At 46.1% G+C, this 7,404-nt stretch overlaps 1 protein-coding gene across 2 annotated transcripts in view; it reads left to right on the top strand.

Moving 5' to 3' along the window:
* The first annotated feature begins 322 nt into the window (after positions 1 to 322).
* Positions 323 to 7,404, top strand: part of WIPF3 (WAS/WASL interacting protein family member 3) — a 65,141-nt gene continuing 58,059 nt past the window's right edge. The window contains exons 1-2 of one of the 2 annotated variants that reach the window (XM_019498104.2): positions 323 to 426; positions 2,124 to 2,213. The gene's annotated coding sequence lies outside the window, so the exon portion shown is untranslated. Of the gene's footprint in view, positions 427 to 460; positions 645 to 2,123; positions 2,214 to 7,404 lie in introns of those variants that run through there. The other variant, XM_014603059.3, reaches the window with a different exon arrangement.

The raw sequence follows: 7,404 nt of genomic DNA, 5'->3' as shown, positions 1-7,404 counted from the left end.
TGCGTCTGTGTGTGTGTGCGTGTGGCGCGCAGGGGGCTCTAGGGTGAGGGGTGGCGCATGTGCGTGTGTATGTGTGACGGGGGCTCCAGGGTGCGTGTGTGTATGTGGTGGGGGGGGCGGGGGTTCGAGCCCTTTGGGGCGCCGTGGGGGCACCTGCCCCCGAGCGAGCCTGGAGGACGAGGCTGCCCCAGGCCGGCGCTGGCTTCGCGGCTCCCCGGCTCCTCGCGCCCCGCCCTGGCTCTGCCAGGACCTGCGCGCCGGCGCCTGCGGAGGCAGCAGGTGGAAGGGAGGGAAGTGCCGCTCGCCCCGGCCCAGCCCAGCCCAGCCCAGCCCAGCCCGTCCCGCCCCCGCCGGAGCGCAGTGCTCAGGGCTCCGGGCGCGGGCGGCAGCTGCCGGGCTCGCGGGCTCCGCGCTGCTGCGCTTCAGGTCAGTGAGGGGCGGGGACGCACGGGGCTGCGGCTGTGTCCGTGCCCAGCTCGGTTCGCGGGGCAGGCGCGGTGCTCCCTTGCCTTGGCCCCGGCAGCGCGGGCGCAGGAGGTCCGGGGCGGGCGAAGAGAGGGTAGCGGGCGCCCGGGGCATCTCCCTCTCGCCGGGTGCGGGGAACAACTTGGGCTTTGCTACCAGTGCCCGAGGGGGCACCAGAGGTGAGTGCCGGGCGCCCTCGGCCTGGGCTGGCGGCTTCCTTCCGAGCATTGTTCCCCGGGTGGCTGATCTCCTCACTCCGGCTCATCCAGCCTCCTTAATTGTGTGCCCTCGCCTTTATATGCCTTTACCTGGCTCCCTCGCAGCCTAGGTGTCAGGGAAGCCACTGCTGCAAAATTCTCCACGGGGGACTTGGATTTCACCCGAGGGCCTTGTTCCCCAGGACCTTGCTTTTGGTCCACAGGTAGATCCAAGCCACCACAAACCCACCCCGGGGACCCTGGGTGGCAGGGAGGACAGTGGGAAATGAGAGGAGAGCTTGCAGCCCCCCTGAGACATACTTTCTTCTAGTGAACTAGAACAAGGAGGTGGAGGATTTCATGGTTGCCGTTTTCAGGTCAGATGTAGTCTTTATAAAAAACAAAAAAACCCCAACGATACAAAACAATCTTAAAACAAATAAGTTTTCTTCAGATTGGCATAAAGCATGAGGACTTGTCCTGTCATTCTTTCTCTGGGATAAAGGGGCATGTGTGACCTGACACTCTCGCAAACAACTTCACAAGTTGCATTAAGTGCACATCTTCAACAGCAGCAAATAGTTTTCAAGCAGGACTGCTGGCTGGGAATGTTGTTAGCAATTAAAGACAGCTCAAAAATGCCGTTTGTGTGTCTGTACCTATTAGCACAGTAGTATCAGGAGAATAGATGGCTAACGCCTAGTAAGAGGATTTAAAAAAAAAAATTTCCAGTGAGGTTGGTATTTGCACATTTGCCGAGTGTGGGATTATTTCACAGCCTGCATTGACGCCACTAATAGAAAGGCTGGAGGAAGTGTGTGTGTATAGCCACAGCTAAGAACATCAGACATTCTAGGAATAGGAAGGTGTCCAGCCAGCATGACAGTCTGGATAATTTTAGTTAAATGTCTTAAAGATAATTATTTGCATATCTTATATGATTTTATTATTAGTATGAAAGTAAAGGAATAGGAAACAAAAAAAAAAATTAAAATCCGTGTTAGGTGCTGGTGATGTCAACACCAAGCAGCCTTGGAGCAGTCTTTACATGCAGGCTTAAACTTCAGATGCTTCCACTGTTTCACACTGTGCAACTCCATTCCCTGATGACTTGTTAGGCTGGTGTGTGTGACCTGGATAATGTCACTTTAGGATGCACAGTAGACCTGAATGCCTTGTGACCTGAGAAAGGGAGGAAAACTTTTGTCTCCTCCCTCCTCCCCTATAAAGTTCATCTGTACAAGATCCAGCCTACTGAGCTTTGCACAGGTGTTCAGACTGCCACCCTTAGCAAAGACTTATTCAGGTGTGTTGTGCTGCACAAATAAATATTTTTTGTTCTTAAATAGGAGGCTGTGATGAGGGGATCCCCTTATATGGGGATGAGGCCTAATGAATTACATGCAACCTCCTTTTAACACCATACTCTCATTGATGATTTAATGTTTATGTTGTCCACAGGCCACAATCAAGACTGAGGCTCTACTGTGCTAGGTGGTGTACAAACCCACATGAAGACAGTGTCACTGTCCCAAAGAGCTTGCAATCTAGGTATGTGACTTTAATTATATACCCCCCACCCAGAAACAATTAAGTTCTTATAGTAAACTATTATTATTATTGTTGTTGTGCCTGTTTTTAAATATGAGCAGATGCATAAAGTATTGATGCATTTAGATATAAATTTAAGCCTCAAGCCTGTGAACTATTCTATGCATTGGCTTCATTTGAGCTGCGGATAGGTGTAGGTGGCATGTGGCTACAGATGTGTAGCGAGCTCACTGGTGTCTGGGGCAGTTGGGGGAGATGGGGTACGGAAGGGTATGCCAACCATTGTAAACTGGGGGAAAGAGGGGTCCGGTGAATGGAAGGGGAAGGCTTATTTTCCTCTGCTACTGCTGCCGTAGCATCAACTCTACTCAAGCAGCAGCTGCATTTTTATTTGTAGTGCAACCTGAATTTTCATTTTTTCATCAGTAGCAAATGCACCATACTTATCTATTCAGGAAATAAAACAATCGAATGGGGAGGACCTGCCTTTCCTTTCTTTGGGTAGCTCTTCCAGTAAGAATATAAATTGAATTGTATACTGTTGAAACTGCACCGTTTTCTGCAATACAAAATGCACATCTGGTATATCTTATCTTCTGTTGCTGCAAATATACATGGTATTGTCATGTAATGAAAAGCCTCTCGGAATGTATGTACAGAGAGAGGAAAATTAAGGGACTACTAACTTAATTTCTGGACTCTTCTGGAAGGAAAAACCTCAAGTTTAGTGTTGTAATAACATGCATAGCTTTCTCTGCGTTTTAAGGCCTGCACTTGTTTTTAAAGGTTGAAGAAGAAAAATAGAAGTAGTCTATTTTAACAAACCTTTCATTACAAAAATCACTAGCTTTTATTAGGTTTTCTGATCTAACAAATACCATGCATCTAGATGGTGGTTTGGTTTAGGAGTAAATTAAGAATTTCAGTCTTAAGTTCAATATTGTGGAGAGTTATGGGCTACAAACAGGTGCTAATTTCTAGCAGTGGTAATTTCTGAGGAAATTCCACCACTATAAATGTTTCCAGGAGAGGAAACAGCGCAGGTATTCAGCCTGCAAACACCCCCTCACCTCTGCTCCTGGCATCTTCCCGGGGTGATCCTGGTGGAGGATAGGGATGAAGCAGTGGCTGTTCTACTCTTCCCATTCCCAGGGGAGAGTGGAGTAGTGGGAAGAGACTTCCTGCTTCCCCAGATTGGTCTGGCAGGGGAACAGAGCAGTGGGGCAAAGCCCCCTACCAGTTCCTGGGACCATTGCCCCACTGCTCCACTCCTCTCCCTGACAGGAGTGAAAAGGGGCTGGAGCACCAGGGCAAAGCAAAGAGGCAAAAACTAGTGCGCAACTGCTCCACTCCCCTCCTGGACCAGACTAGGGGAGTGGAGAAATGTTGAAGTGTTCATTCTTGCAAGAGAAAGTCTCTTGCAGGGGATATCTTCCACGTGTAACCTGGAAAATCTTTCTCTTGGAGAGGGTGTTTCCTCAGGAAAAAAATGGAATGAGTGCTTGTATATTCCTAGATTCTACTGGGAGAGCCAACGTTCTTCTGGCAGAAATGTAATGATTCACCAGGTAGAAGTGGTACATCTGCATGTGGCCATAGTCTACTGAAAATAGGGATTTATAGGCTGTAAATGACATCTTACTCATTATTTGACTATGGCTAAGCTCACACTTGCAGAAATATACAAAAACTACAAAGCTGATACTATTTGTTTGATTAAATATTTTATTCCATTCTCAGTACATATGAACCAGGAGCATCTGCACCAACTATTAGACGAGCCAACTATTAAATGATTTTGTCTGTCAGTTGTAATATATTTTGAGGCTTGTAAACAATAATCTTGTCTATAAAAGTTTCATGTTTTCTGTAGTCTTCTATTTCTGGAAAAGTCTTTTTACTCCAGTTACTACCCAATCCACTTCTGCTTTTGCTGTTAGTTAAATGAGATCAGACTAAAAAAATCTTGCTCTATTTTCCCTTGACTTCCATAATTTATAAATTCTGAATGTATGGAAACGTGCTACATTATTATGTGGGCATAATAGATTTTAAAAGTAATGAAATATAACAAATACTGCACAGGTGAAAAGTCCAGGCAGGTTATTGCTACAGGAAAATTATAACGGGCTCTTGTGCCAAAATAAAAAAAGTATAGCCTCCTTTAAAGGGTATATAAACTTGAATTCCAGACAACTCTCTGCTAGTCTTGCCCTTGTTCTATCACTAGTGATTTTTATCCTATTTAGAGATGTAGATATAATTTCCTGAAATACATATACTGACTCACCTTTTTTCAGAGATCTATCTTAATTAGTCATCATGTTAAGCTGTCCTTAATGCATCACTTCCATGGCCCTATCATTAAATTACTGTCAATATAAAGGATTATATAATTTCTAAATTGTATTCAGTAGGAACATTTTTCTCTCTGTGGAAAGGTGAAGCTTTCTGGTTGTCAGAAGTGGAAAATAGTTGCACAGTTCTGAAAGTTACCTGGTTCTGGTGAAACATAAATGGGATTTCACAGTTTCATAGACTTTTTTTCTATTCCCATGGAATTTGGCTAGAGTTGTTCAATGGCTGTCAGATTTAGTAACAGATGAATAATGGCATACCCATTTCTAAATCATTGAGCATTCAAAGTGCTATGGTTCTGGCTAAAATAAAAAACAATACTGTACATACAGATTCATATATGTTAGGGTCAGAAGGGACCTCAATAGATCATCGAGTCTGACCCCCTCCATAGGCAGGAAAGAGTGCTGGGTCTAGATGACCGCAGCTAGATGCATATCCAACCTCCTCTTGAAGACCCCCAGGGTAGGGGAGAGCACCACCTCCCTTGGGAGCCCGTTCCAGACCTTGGCCACTCCAACTGTGAAGAAGTTCTTCCTAATGTCCAGTCTAAATCTGCTCTCTGCTAGCTTGTGGCCATTGTTTCTTGTAACCCCCAGGGGCGCTTTGGTGAATAAAACCTCACCAATTCCCTTCTGTAGCCCCGTGATGAACTTATAGGCAGCCACAAGGTCGCCTCTCAACCTTCTCTTGTGGAGGCTGAAAAGGTCCAGGTTCTCTACTCTCTCCTCATAGGGCTTGGTCTGCAAGCCCTTAACCATATGAGTGGCCCTTCTCTGGACCCTCTCCAGGTTATCCACATCCCTCTTGAAGTGCTGTGCCCAGTATTGCACGCAGTACTCCAACTGCGGTCTGACCAGTGCCCGATAGAGGGGAAGTATCACCTCCTTGGATCTATTCGTCATGCATCTGCTGATGCACGATAAAGTGCCATTAGCTTTTCTGATGGCTTCGTCACACTGCCGACTCTGTTCATCTTGGAGTCCACTAGGACTCCAAGATCCCTTTCCGCATCCATTCCACCAAGCAGGTCATTTCCTAGGCAGTAGGTATGCTGGACATTTTTCCTCCCTAGGTGCAGCACTTTGCATTTCTCCTTGTTGAATTGCATTCTGTTGTTTTCTGCCCACTTGTCCAACCTATCCAGGTCTGCTTGCAGCTGTTCCCTGCCCTCCGGTGTGTCCAATTCTCCCCACAGCTTTGTGTCATCCGCAAACTTGGACAGAGTACACTTCACTCCCTCGTCCAAGTCGCTGATGAAGACATTAAAGAGTATCGGTCCAAGGACCGAACCCTGCGGGACCCCACTGCCCACACCCTTCCAGGTCGATACCGACCCATCCACCACGACTCTCTGGGTGTGACCCTCTAGCCAATTCGCCACCCACTGGACTGTGTAGTCATCCAAGTCACAGCCTCTTAACTTGTTCACTAGTATGGGGTGGGATACCATATCGAAGGCCTTCCTGAAGTCTAAGTATACGACATCCACCCCTACTCCTGTGTCCAGGCGTTTCGTAACCTGGTCATAAAAAGAGACTAGATTAGTCAGGCATGATCTGCCTGCTACGAACCCGTGCTGGTTTCCCCTCAGCATAATTTGTCTTGCTGGGCTCTCGCAAATGTGAGCCTTGATAATTTGTTCAAAGACTTTGCCAAGGATGGAGGTGAGACTGACTGGCCTATAGTTTCCCGGGTCCTCCTTCCTCCCCTTCTTGAAAATGGGGACCACATTGGCCCTTTTCCAGTCCTCCGAGACTTGGCCCATGCGCCACGAGCGTTCAAATATTCCGGCCAGCGGCTGTGAAGTGACGTCGGCCAGTGCCTTCAGTACCCTCGGATGGAGCTCATCTGGGCCTACCAACTTAAAGGCATCCAGTTCTTCCAAGTGACTCTGCACCATCTCAGGGTCTACGCATGGTAGCCTGGCGCCTTGCTGCTGCCTCTCTACAATCCCAGTGAGAAACACGTCTTGCCCCTCTCTTAGGAACACTGAGGCAAAGAACTCATTGAGGAGTTCAGCCTTGTCCCCCCTGTCCGTCACCAATTGCTTCTGCCCATTTAGTAGGGGTCCTATTCCTCCCTGGGCCTTCCTTTTACTCCCTATATATCTAAAAAACCAATTTCTTGTTATCCTTTACTTGGGATGCCATCCTCAGCTCCATGGTAGCTTTGGCCCGTCTAACTGCCTCCCTACAAGCATGAGCAGAGGAGGTATACTCCTCTTTGGTGATCTCTCCCTGTTTCAGTTCAGTACATAATATGTACATATGTTCAGTACATATGTTCAGTTCAGTACATAATTTTCAAATTTCCATGGCTGTTCCATAATTAAATGTCTTCAAACAGGCTTATCTATATGTCAACACTGAAATATTAAAAGAGCCATTGGAACTTTTCCTATTTAATGAAAGAACAAAATTTTCCTAAGATATGGGAAACAATTTTTCATTCTTTGGTAATTCAAACACCTGTATGACTCTTCTTCAAACTATGTCTGGATTAAGACCAAATGTGATGAACCTGATTCTTCTTAGTTTTGATCCTCGTGTTATTCTTTATCACAGTGTAGAATGGGTGTGGAGCCCTGTTTAGTCAGAAAGGGTATAAAATGCTATCAGTTTGTGATAACAGAAAGTGAAGGATAGAAAAACTGAACCTAAAAACTTCTAAATTACAAGTCTTTTGAAAATTTTAAAGACATAATAGTTTAACCTGAAAATGTTGGCTGAATGTTGAAAGCTGCTTTGCTAGTTCTACATAAAAGCATTGTCTGCTTTGCTATTTTTATATAATAAAAACAGAATATCTTTCATTTGCATTCTTAACACTT

This window comes from Alligator mississippiensis, chromosome 5 (genome assembly GCF_030867095.1).
Source record: "Alligator mississippiensis isolate rAllMis1 chromosome 5, rAllMis1, whole genome shotgun sequence".
NCBI lineage: Eukaryota > Metazoa > Chordata > Crocodylia > Alligatoridae > Alligator > Alligator mississippiensis.
Note: the sequence above shows the minus strand (reverse complement) of the source record. Positions and strands in the feature narration are given on the sequence as shown.